The sequence below is a fragment of the Myotis nattereri genome (assembly GCF_964212035.1).
Source record: "Myotis nattereri genome assembly, chromosome: 11".
Classification (NCBI taxonomy): Eukaryota; Metazoa; Chordata; class Mammalia; order Chiroptera; family Vespertilionidae; genus Myotis; species Myotis nattereri.
In genome coordinates this window covers 33,105,159-33,117,553 of record NC_138086.1, presented here as the reverse complement: position 1 = coordinate 33,117,553, position 12,395 = coordinate 33,105,159, and positions in this window count along the sequence as shown.

The following is a 12,395-nucleotide window of genomic DNA, read 5'->3' as shown; positions in this document are numbered from 1 at the left end:
GGGGTTGGTTTCAGACCACACCAGAGCATCACCCAATTAGATCCACAAAAGACACACCAAAAGGATATGTCTCATTGGGCAAGGAAAACAAAGAGAAAAATAAACAAATGGGATTACATCAAACAGAAAGTGTTTGTACAAAAAAGAAAACCATTGACAAAACAAGAGGACAACCTACTAAATGGAAGAAGATACTTGCCAATAATACATCCAATAGGGCTAATATCCAAAATATATAAAGATCTCACAAATATAACTTAACACCAAGTAAACAAGCATCTGATTTTAAAATGGGCATAGGACCTGAATAGACATATAGATGGCCAAGAGACACATGAAAGGATGCACAAGGTCACTAATCATCAGAGATACAAATTAAAACCACAAGGAGGTATCACCTCACACTTGTGGGAATGGCTATCATCAATAAATCAACAAATGACAAGTGCTGGAGAAAACATGGAGAAAAAAGAACCCTTATGCACATTTGGGATTGCAAATCAGTGCAGCCACCATGGTAAACAGTATGGAGAGTCTTCAAAAAATTAAAAGTAGCCAGCACCGGTTTGGCTCAGTGGATAGAGCGTTGGCCTGCGGACTGAGGGGTCCCGGGTTCGATTCCGGTCAAGGGCATGTACCTGGGTTGCGGGCACATCCCCGGTGGGGGGTGTGCGGGAGGCAGCTGATCGATGTTTCTCTCTCATCGATGTTTCTAACTCTCTATCTCTCTCCCTTCCTCTCTGTAAAAAATCAATAAAATATATTTAAAAAAAAATTAAAAGTAGAACTGCCTTATGATCCAGCAATTCCACCTCTGGGATTTATCTGAAGAAATCCAAGACATTAATTCAAATATATACCCTTATGTTTCTTAAAGCATCTATACTAATAAAAGGATAATATGCTAATTAGACTGGCAGACCGGACATCTTCTGACCATCCAACTTCTTTCTGGACAAAGCCACGGTGGTGGGGGCCGAGGCAGAGGCAGTTAGGGGCAATCAGGCCAGCAGGGGAGGGCAGTTGGGGGCCATGAGGCTGACAGGGGAGGGCAGTTGGGGGCCATGAGGCCAACAGGGGAGGGCAGTTGGGGGCCATGAGGCTTGCAGGGGAGGGCAGTTGGGTTCCATCAGGCTGGCAGGGGAGCAGTTAGGTGGCGATCAAGCTGGTAGTCAGGCAAGTGATTAGGAGCCAACAGTCCCTGTGGGATGGGGCCTAAACCGGCAGTTGGACATCCCCGAAGGGTCGCAGATTGGAGAGGGTGCAGGTCAGGCTGAGGGACACCCCGTGCATGAATTTCATGCACTGGGCCTCTATTTATTTATAATAGCCAAACTATGGAAGCAATCCAAGTGCCCATCAATAGATGAGTGGATAAAAAAGCTGTGGTATAATATAGACCAATGGATTAGAATAGGGAACCCAGAAATTGACCTAAACCACTATGCTCAATTAATATTTGACAAAGGAGGCAAGAACATACAATGGAGTCCAGCCAGTCTCTCAATAAATGGTGCTAGGAAAATCAGACAGATACATGCAAAAAATTGAAACTAGACCACAAACTTACACCATACACAAAAATAAACTCAAAATGGATAAAGGACTTAAATGTAAGATGGGAAACCATAAAAATCTTAGAGGAATCCTCAGGCAGCAAAATCTCAGACATAAACCAAAGCAATATCTTCACTGATACAGTTCCTAGGGCAATGGAAACTAAAGAGAAAATAAACAAATGGGACTACATCAAAATACAAAGCTTCTGCACAGCAAAAGAAACCATCAGCAAAACAACAAGAAAGCCCACTGCATGGGAGAACATATTTGCCAATGTTATCACTGATAAGGGTTTAATCTCCAACATTTATAGGGAATTCATACAACTTAACAAAAGGATGATAAACAATCCAATCAAAAAATGAGCAACGGACCTAAATAGACACTTTTCAAAAGAGGACATAAGGATGGTCAAGAGACATATGAAAACATGCTCAAAGTCACTAATCATCCAAGAGATGCAAATCAAAACGACAATGAGGTACCATCTCACACCTGTCAGAATGGCTATCATCAACAAATCAACAAATGACAAGTGCTGGTGAGGATGCGGAGAAAAAGGAACAGTCGTGCACTGCTGATGGGAATGCAGACTGGTGCAGTCACTGTGGAGAACAGTATGGAGTTTCCTCAAAAAACTAAAAATGGAACTCCCATTTGACCCAGTGATCCCACTTCTAGGAATATATCCCAAGAAACTAGAAACACCAATCAGAAAGGCTATATGAACCCCTATGTTCATAGCAGCACAATTTACCGTAGCTAAGATTTGGAAACAGCCTAAGTGCCCATCAGCAGATGAGTGGATTAAAAAATGGTGGTACATCTACACAATGTAATACTACACTGCGGTAAAAAAGGGAACTCTTACCATTTGCAACAGCATGGATGGAACTGGAGAGCATTATGCTAAGCAAAATAAGCCAGTCAGAGAAAGATAAATATCACATGATCTCACTCATTTTGTGGAATATAATGAACAACATAAACTGATGAACAAAAACAGATCCAGAGACAGAGAAGCTTCGATCAGACGTCAAACCTTAGAGGGAAAGTAGAGGAGGGTGAGGGTAACGGGGAGAGATCAACCAAAGGACTTGTATGCATGCATATAAGCCTAACCAATGGACACAGACAATAGGGGGGTGAGGGCATGAGTGTGTGTGTGGGGGGGGGGGGGGGCAATGGGGGATAAGGACACATGTGTAATACCTTAATCAATAAAGAAAAAAATAAAAATAGAACTACCATATGATCCAGCAATCCTACTTCTTTGTATATATCTAAAGAAATAAAAACAGGATATTTTTTTAAAAAGCTGTGGTACAGTTACACAATGGAATATTACTTGGCCATAAAAAGGAAAAAATCTTACCTTTTGCGACAGCATGGGTGGACCTAACTGAAATAGTCAGACAAAGACAAATGCCATATGATTTCACTTATATGGAATCTAAGGAACAAAATAAACAAATCAGAAACAAACTAATAGATACAGAGGACAAGCTGATGGTTGCTAAATGGGAGGAAGGTTGGGGGATGGGGGGAAAGAGGAAGGTATACAAATTGCCAGTAATAACAGCAGTCACAGACATGAAAAGCAGAGCGTAGGAAATGTAGTCAATAATACTGTGATAACTATCAGATGGGTGTTAAACTATCGAAGGGGTCACTTTGTAAGTTATATAAATGTCTAACTGCTAGGCTGTGCATCCGAAACCAATATATCATTGTATGTACTGTAACTGAGAAATAAAAAATTTAAGAAAACATTATTGAGCATCTCCTCCTTAAGTTACATTTTAGTCATTATAATCATACTCTTGCTAATACCCTCTTGCTGTGCTCCACAGGCAAAGCCAAAACCCTGTTTAAATGCAACCTCCACCTCTTCTCCCCCGAAAATAGCTGGTGAGCACCAACCGTGATGACCGTTCTTTAAGTGGGCCCTTACCGATGCCTGGCGATCATACTGTGTGTCCATAACCCATTCACCCCTACATCATTATGTGTCTCCCCCTGCATCCTCCTCCTTGGTATTAGAAAAAGACGCTACCTTAATCAAACCTTCTTCTATTGACCCCAGTTCACCGAATAGCTACCACCTCATTTCTCTATTCTCCTTTGCAGTAAACTCCTTTCAAAAGTTTTCCAAGTAAGTGCACATTTTTCCAGTTCCCCTCCTCCCGTTTCTGGAACCCACTGTGATGCCTTGGTCCCACCACTTACCAAGCCACTGTCTCTCAGGCACCAGTGGCCCCCATGTGGCTAAAGCCAGTGGTGACGCCTCGGTGGACTTGACCCATCAGGAAATCTCACACTCTGAGCACGTTCTTCCCCTGATGTCAGGACGTCACACTGTCCTGGTTTTACTCGGACCCCACTGGTCACCCCGCGTCTCTGTCCTTCACTGGTTCCCCTACTGTTCCTCCAGCCCGTCAGGTGGACTGCTCCTGCCCCAGTCCTCACTCTTCTCATTGTTCTGCCCACACTCAGCGACCTCCTCTGTGGCCTCAGACGTCTGCATGGAAACTCACTGTCGGAGGTCCCCGTGACCTGTGCGCCCTGGTGTCTAACGGATTTGTCTCACTCAGTGTGGCCACCCCCAGCCCCGCGCTGTTCTCCCCAAAGCCTGCTCCATCTGTGACCTTCCATCTCGATGACAGCAAGGCACTGCTCCAGCTATCCAGGCCCTGTCTCCTCTCTCTCCTTATTTCTAGATTCTAGATGTATTTAGCATCCGACCACTTCTCACCATCTCTGCCATTGCGCCCCTGCTCCCAGCCACTGCTGTCTCCCATCTGAATCACTGCAGTCACCCAAATGGCCCATCCTTCTGCCTGTCCTTCTTCCCCAGCATGGCCGCCACGTCCCACTACACCATCCCTTTACTTTAAACCCTGCAGTGCTTAGGAAAAAAGCCAACGTCCTTACATGGACCAGAACGCCCAGATGGCCTGGCCACGCCACCCACAACCTCTCGCTTTATCTCTCCGGCTGTTCATGCTGCTCAAGACTCAGCTCTGTGCTGTGCCTCAGACACACCTGCTGCCTCAGGGCCTTTGCTTGGCTGTTTTCTGCCTGGAAACTCCTCCCCAGATACCCTGCCGGCTGGTGTCCTCGCCATTTTCAAATCATTTCCCAAATCTCACCTTCCCAACAAGGCCTTCCTGAAAGATGCTACTTACTAAGGAAATGGGGCCCAACTACCCCGATCCACCACACCCGTCCCTGGTACTCACAACCCCTTACTTTGCTTTAATTCCTTTTTTCAAATAATGTATCACCTACCATACCATATGATGTATTTTTACAAGGCAATCTCCACAAGGGCAGGGATTTTTGCTTTATTCTCTGATGTATCCCAAGCCCCTGGCACATCATCTTTTGCATCATGAACTCCGGCATCCGACACTGGCTTATTGAGATTTATCTGCGCCAGGCACTGAGAACTGAGCACAGGATAAGACAAATCTAGCAGCTGTCCCCTTGGAGCTTACAGTCTAATTCTTATTGAGATTTCCAGGAGACAACCAATTTTTGGAATAGTTAAAAGAAAGTGGGAAGGCATCCAGGGAAATTCCATCAGCCTCTCTTCAGAGCACAGCTCCAGCCAAACCTTCAAACTCTGATGAATGAAATTGACACTGTGACCATGTGACTGGGGCTGCAGGCTTCCTTGCTGTCCCCCACAATAAGGAGGCGACAATCACAGCCCCAAGTTCCTCAGTCCAGGATGTAAAAAAGAACCCCCCTAATGATACTAAATATAATTAACGAGCAAAATAAATCACAGAAGACACTGTGGAATTCTAATCTTTCCACACTCCTCTCCAAAAAAAAGACACAATCAAAGTGAAATATGCCCATTTAAAAACCCCCTCACATGGTAATCAAATCTTAGCCAATCATTCACCAACTGAAACCCTTCCATGCCCATTTTTTCTGCAGTTCTGGCAGTAAATTGATAACCCCGGGCAAATTTTACTAGTAATTAGCACCCTTTAGAAATAGTTGGCTAACTTAGTCAAGTAGGAAATAACCTCACCCAAATGATTAAGTCCAAATTGCATCTCAAATCCATCACCCGTTTTTACCGTGTGAACAGACCATCACTCCAGGATTGTCAGTTACAACAGTTATGGGCCTGTGTTTTAACACACGCACAGCACAGGGCACAGCAAATACGCCAGCTGGCTCATCTCCACACCACCACGCCAGGTGACCTGCCAGCCACTGGGTGTGGACACATATCCCCAAGTAGCTCTGGCCCCGTCCTTCACCCAGTGGAGCGGGTACCCAATGGAAAGCCTCCTTATTCCAGGTGAGTCACCTGTGTGCTCAGCGTGAGGCAAGCCAGGGCCTGCTTTGGGAAGAACTAGCTGAAGGCTGTGCATGATTGGCCCGACAGCTGTGCTGATCACAGACGACTCCCTTTCTCACACCCTTCACTCCAAAATAGCATTTCTGAAGCATCTATTATTTAGCAAGTGTGTTCATTTATCCTATTTAATTTAAAAATAAGGCTGAGGATGGGGTAATTTTAACTCCAACACATGGATGAGAAAATGGAGCAGCAGGAGGCTTAGAGCACTCACCCAGGGCCAGAACCAAGGCCACGGCCAGAGGTAGGGCCAGGGCCAGGGCCAGCACAGGTTCTCCGGTTGCCTGCCTGCCAGTCACCTGCCACCAGCTGGGCCACTGCCAGCTTCCACCTCCATTCCCCCATCTCCTCCCTTGCTCAAGCTTTGTCTCCCTCCTCTACCACTGCAGTGAGAGTGATCTTAAAATGCAAACCTGCTTGCTCACCTTCTGTGCGTGGCTTACACGGCACCAGGCTGAGGTCCCACATCATCCTGCAAGACCATCTGTCCTCTGCCTCCCTCTCCCATCTGCTCACCATCCACGGCCACATGACATCTTCCAGTTCTCAACTCAATGTGCTCTCTCAAGGCCTTCCCACAAGCTACCTCCTCTGCCTGCGACCCTGCCCCTGCCCCTTCCACTAGGCTTGTCACTGGGCTTACAGGCAGCCACTAGGGAAGCCAGATCCCAAGCACTTCACTGAAGTTTTCCTTGGCCTCTCCCAGGAGAGGGAAGCACTGGTGCCCATGCCGGACTTGACTAGACTCAAAGAACCCGGCCTTCACCCTGGGTGAGACAGGTGGACATGGTTTTAGGTGAGTGGACTCTTCTGGACCAAGTAGCCAGTGGCCTGGTTAAAGGGGGTCAAGGAAATCTGGGAAGGAGTATCAATTTGATCCAATATGTTATGATATTAATCATTCTGCAATATCAAGGTACCTTTCTTATATCCTAGACTAGTGGCCCAGTGCACAGATTCATGCACATTGAAAGGAAATTAATTAGAAGAAATATTTTAATATTGCTATTCGCCCTTTCTCTGTAATAGAAGTGTCAACCAAATTCAGGATCGACAATGACAGATGGAAACACACGCATGTTCTCGGTGCTAGTGAGAGCTTTATATGTATCACGCATGCGCGAGTCAACTTAGCCTTTTATATATATAGAATAAACTTGCTTTCTGATCTGGCTAAACTTTTTCCACCCCAGTGAAGCACCCCAACTTCTCTTTCAGGTAATTGTCAGCAACACAGCAGTAAATATCAACACAAAGCAGGTTATGATTGTAGATCATGCAGCGAGAACAAAGGGTAAAATATTTAACTGCAGCAGTGTTTGACTATATTCTGTGCAGTGAGAAAACCTGAAGTCATTTCCAAGGTCCACCATTTCTCTCTCATCACTGATGTTTCTCTCTCCCTTCTCCCTGAAATTAATAAAAATATATTTTTAAAAATAGAACTGCATCAAACTAAAAAGTTTTTGCACAGCAAAGGAAATCATCAACCAAATGAAAAGACAACCTACTAACTGAGGGTGCGGGGGGTGTTGCCAATGATACATCTGATATGAGGTTATAATCCAAATTTTATAAAGGAATCACACAACCCAACACCAAAAATACAATGCAACTGAATAATGGGCAGAGTACCTGAATAGACAATTCTCCAATAGACATATGAAAAGATGCTCAGCATCACTAATCAGAGACATGCAAATTAAAACCACAATGAGATATCACTGCATACCTGTCAGAATTTTTAAAAAATTAAAAAAAACACACACACAAGTGTTGATTAGGATGTGCAGAAAAGGGAACTCTCGTGCACTGTTGGTAGGATTGCAAATCAGTGAAGCTACCATGGAAAACAGTATAGAGGTTCTTAAAAAAATTCAAAAGAGAACTACCTATGGCCCAGCAATTCCACTTCTGGGCATTTATCTAAAGAAACCTGAAACCCTACCTCAAAAAGATAAATGCACCCCTATGTTCACTGCAGTGTTATTTATGGTAGCGAAGATATGGAAGCAACCCAAGGGCCCATCAATAGACAAGTAGATGGAAAAGCAGTGTTACATATATGCAACGGAATACTCCTCAGCCATAAAAAAGAAATTTTACCATTTTTTAACAGCATGGGTGGACCTAGAGAGTATTATGCTAAGTGAAATAAATCAGACAAAGAAAGACAAATACCATATGATTTCACTTATATGTGGAATCTAAAGAACAAACAAAAAAACAGACTCATAGATACAGAGAACATTTTGACAGCCGCCATATGGGAGGGGGGTTGGATAGAAAAGGTGAAAGGTTTAAGAAGTACAAATTGGTAGTCACAAAATTGTCACAGGGATGTAAATACAGCCTAGGGAATAGAGTCAATACTACTGTAATAACTACGTGTCGTGCCAGGTGGGTACCAGAATTATTGGGGGGTCACTTTATAAATTATATGACTGCCTAACCACTATGCATACACCTGAAACTATTCTAAAATAGTACTGAATGTCAACTGCAACTGAAAAATAAAAATAAATGGAGAAATTTTTCTCACCTTAGATTTTTTTAAATAAAATAAAGTAAGAAAAAATTGTTCTCCAGAGCTCTGTACGCCTTGCACAACCTCAGAACTGGAAAGAAACCTAGAAGATGCGGACTTCACTTGAGGCTATTTGCGTAGTGGGCAATCCTATGCGCAGATAGACAGGACGCCAATACCTACCCTGAACTCCACACACACCACAAGCACAGCTATATTCATGTGCGTCTGTACGTCCCCTAAGCAACCAAACTGTTTCAGAATATCTTACCAGGCATCCGAAGGTACAGTTAGTTGACTTAGGGCGCGTACATCTCTTATTTAATATTGAATTGTATCTGTTGGAAAATTTGCTCCACTAGGTGGCAGCCAAGACTTACTCAAATACAGTGTGTGGCTGTCACTGCTCAGATCCAGGAGCAGTCAATAGCTTTAAGATCAAATTGCATGTGGACATGCCTGTCTCTAGTCACTTGGGGTTGACCCATGGAAATGGCATTCCCTGGAAGAAGTTCGATAGAGACAGTGCAAACGATGTAGCATGTGATGGCTCCTTCCAAACCAGGTATGACGTGCTGCCACTGACAAAGCAAAGCTGCAAGAAGACAATCTCACCGCGGCTTCTCCACTGAGGACGGTCTACGGTGTGTGCAATACAGCCTGTTCCCCGCCCTGGGCCGGGGCGCCATCATCTCTACTGCGGGGTCAGCACTTGCAGGCTCCACGGTGCTCAAGACCAACCCTCCTCCCTGGAGCACTGAGCGGGCCACCCCGCACCACTGTGCAGCTCTGCCTGCCACTCACTTCCTCACATTATAGGCATCGCGGCCCATTTCCTCCCACACTGTCGTCTTTTAAGGCAGAAACTACATTGTTTGTCTGTTTCCCTTTCTGCTTCTCGTGTTTGTTCCCTATGTGTTTCTTCAGTATCTCCTCTCACTTTTATTACAACTCCTTCATCTGTCTAACTCCATGTCGTTTTTTTCTTTCTCTTTTTTTTTTTTTTTTTGAGAGGACTTCCCTGATGCCCCAGACCCTCCCTTTTTGCTTAAATTTGCAAGAATTGTTCTGTCGTTGTTGAATGCAACCTAGAACCCTGCCTGGTGTCGACAAGGACAACATCCCTTCAGTGCACAGCAGCATGTCTAAGCTATAGACGCACCGATTCATAAGGAGGAGTGAATATTAAATTTTAGACATAGGAACGGAACAACTGCCCAGACAGTAGCATTTGAGACGTCTAGTGCCGGGCTTCCCTATTTGCTCTTTGCTACATAAGGAGGATGGGATGCCAACACCACCCCACCACTATTTGGGCCCCGTCCTCCCTATTCTCAGGGAAAAGTAAACTAACATTTTGGTTGAGAATAATTCAGTCTAAGAACAAGGTTTGAGGGATCGAGTGAACTGAAGAGGCGACAACAGGAAGGAGCCTCATCTGAGCAGAAAAGGTTGCCCCTGGGCTGGGGCGGGGGTGGGGGCAGGAGGGGACCGGGTGAGGGGACCTCTGAGAAGCTGAAGGTTCCTTTCTCCACATGGAGAGCTCCCGGCTGAGGGGGTGCAGATAGGGACACTGTCTCAGTGACGATACACAGACAGATGACAGGAAACCAGGGCGTCTCCACTCCCTCGGCCCAGGACCTTGGAGAAGCTGACACACTGGACTTGTGCGTAGCCTAGAGAGACAGTTGTTTAGCATCAAAATTAGAATAACTTAGAGAACAGAGAGAAAGGTGCTACTTCTCACCTATCTGGGTGTAGGAACCTTGACCCATGGGTGCCACAATTACTAGATAGATTGGAAGCACTCGGGGTGCGTTTCTGAATTTATCAGCTTCTGCACTGCGCCACCGGCTGGATGGCTAGTCTCCTGGTTTGAGGAGGGAGCAGAGGGCTTCCCTGCACAGAAGCAAGGAGGGGTGATGCTGCGCGTGTCTCGGGACAAGGCCCTCCTGGCGCCGGGTCAGGGACAGAGGGCACCCACTTCTTCGGTGGTTAGCATTCTCGCAGGCTGCGGTCCCATCTATGACGCAGAGGCCCCCGGAACAAATGGTGCTTTCTCGGCTCTGACGCTAGTGATTTTCCACAACCGGTCAAAGAATCAAAGAAATTGAGCCTCCCTTTTCAACTTCTAAATTAAAACCTCAAAAAAATTCCAGGTGAGAGAAGACACAAAACCATATCAATATATACTAGTGAAGTGTAAGACAGAAAAGAAATTGTCTAATCCTCTTGGTATTAAAAGTAACTGTCCGTGTGGTGCGGGCAGCCTTCTTGTTCTAACCCTTTGGTTACTGGAAAGAAAGGAGGTGACGAGCATTTGTGCCAGGAAGTGAATGATGAGAGAATTCTCCAAATAATTTTACGTGAAGAGCTCCATGTACTAAACAAACCTTTGAAAAGGGAGATGTCTAAAGGAAATGGTAAAGGCGTGGCCATACTGTACCCAAACGAGGGGATGGATGTTCACCGTAGCTCATGCCCTTTGCAGAACATCCCTGGAGCAGGGCCTGAAGGTCACTCTGACAACCACGGGCAGGTGCCTTGGAGAAGGGCTGCTGGGGGGCAGGAACAGAAGCCCAAAGAGGATTCCAGCCAGTGGTACAGCCAGCATCCATTCTGGCTGGTTAGTGCCCGTGCCTTTCCAAGCATCTAACACAGTATCCCCCAGAGCAGCCACACCGAACCCAGTTTCTGGAAATGCCGCTAAATCTCAAGGGAAGCAGAAAGTAGGAAGCAATTTCCCTCTGCCTCCCTGATGTCACCACCGCAGAGATGCCGTGAGACGTTCTGTCCTTGCGATGGTGAGACGGATAGATAATGAAGCCAGGAATGGAGAAAGATGGCAACAGCAAAGACATTTGTCTGGGGGAGAAAGAGAAGGAAAGATTTGAGAGAGATCATAGAGAAAGAGTTGGCCCGAGTTCATAACAGGTGAGAACCCTCTTTCTCAAAAGAGAACAGCCATTGCCATTGTCAAAATCACCTGAGCTACCTCCTAAAGACTTCAGCTTTCTGGGCCCTACTCCAGAAGCACAGAATTGGGACTGTGGGGGAGGAGAGCAAATCCAGGGACTCTGCATTTGTAACCAGTATCTCAGGTGATTTTTGAAGAAAAGGGGAGTATGAGAAGGGGAGGCTGCTGTGGCCAGTTTTCACCCTATGTACGTTCGGAGCACCTTGGAGCCTCCCAGAGGGAAGGCTCTGAGTGCAACTGGGAAAGGAGAGAGGTCGGAACAAGAGGCGGAGACTCAGGTGCGATCTGAATCTCCAGATAAAACACTGGCAGGTAATGACACGTGAGGGGCGGGCTGGTTGATATGTTCGACCTCTGAATACCCCCTTACTCGGTGGATCTCAGGGGGAGCAGGGTTCTACTTCTCTCAGTGGGAACCAGAAGCCAGCAGCACCCTGTCTCTACTGTTAGAGGTGGGAATGTGAGGCTGTTCCAAGACCAGGTCAGTCAGATGCTTCTGCTCGGGACTTTGTGTCTTAAAGGAGAAGCTCAGAGATGCAGAAAGAGTTAAGAAATGAGTCACAGCAACGGCCTCCTTAGTGTCCAGATCCCGAGCCATTTTCCAAATATGTCTTTTCAGCTTCTCCCCCCCCTCCCCCCCGCCACCCTGAATCGTTGAGCTCATATATTTTCCAATAAATTCCCCTGCTGCCTACGTTTATAAGATTTGGAGGACACTAGAGACAAAAATAGACCCATGATAAATTTCTCCAGGTACTGGAGAGAAAGCAAAATAAAGTTATGAGATGGAGACAGCATGCTTGGAGAGCGAAGGGTCAAACAGAGCTTGAGCTGAGGATTCAGAAGAGCACAGGACCACAGACATGAAGAAAGGGTTGACTGAGGAAAGAAAACTGAAGTGCGAGGTCGGCCATTTCCTTTCCTGTCCTCCCAGACTGCTTTAATCA